The 762-nt window shown below is 35.8% G+C and overlaps 1 non-coding gene across 1 annotated transcript; it reads right to left on the reverse strand.

Annotated features, from left to right (window-relative positions):
• Positions 1-356: 356 nt before the first annotated feature.
• On the reverse strand, positions 357-466 carry LOC131834948 (U6 spliceosomal RNA). Its single transcript, XR_009355039.1, has one exon. It is a non-coding gene; the product is annotated as a U6 spliceosomal RNA (small nuclear RNA).
• Between the last annotated feature and the right edge of the window lie 296 nt (positions 467-762).

The raw sequence follows: 762 nt of genomic DNA on the forward strand, positions 1-762 counted from the left end.
CTCTCAAATATAGGCTGTTTACAAAGAATTAAGAACTTTTAACATCTCTAAAACCTTTCTGCTAGCACTGAGGACCACCTGTATCTTGGCCTTGACACTAAGTGATAAAGGAAATGGGGCCTTGAACTCCCTTTTTAGATAGGAGAATACCACTGGTTTTAGGGTTGTTCCAAAGCTAACAAGTCCCAAGCAATAATGGATCATTTGCCTAGGAATCCATCTGACTGCCTGATGGCTGACTTGAAATTATACCAGTTTCCAGGGCTTCTACTGGATGGGCTCATATATCTGAAACAGTATGGACAAGCAGTCCATCTGAAACTCCAAAGGATATAGGTGTGAGTGAAAAGACTTGTAAAGGCCATACTTTGTTATCTTTATTTGTGTGTTATCCTTATACAGGGGCCATGCTAATTTTCTATGTATTGTTCCAATTTTAGTGTATATATTGCCAAAGTGAGCACATAATTTGTTAACTTTAATTTTATGTGTTTATTAAAGCTCTCATTTTACTTCAGGTACCTAGCCTTTTTTTGGGACAACTCTGAGGTATAACTTATTCTTTGAGTTTTCCTTGCAAACAGGCTGTAGCTGGGTTAAATCCTAACATGAGGTTAAATTTATTCATATAGCAAATATTTATGCCTTACTTTTAGAATTATTTTTAAAAACCCAGGAATTTACCATTTTGGGGAAAAAAAAAGAATCCTTCCAGATTCTTTCTATACCTACCTTGATCTTGAGAGCTAAGAAGGAATGTAA

The sequence above is a fragment of the Mustela lutreola genome, chromosome 6, assembly GCF_030435805.1.
Source record: "Mustela lutreola isolate mMusLut2 chromosome 6, mMusLut2.pri, whole genome shotgun sequence".
NCBI lineage: Eukaryota > Metazoa > Chordata > Mammalia > Carnivora > Mustelidae > Mustela > Mustela lutreola.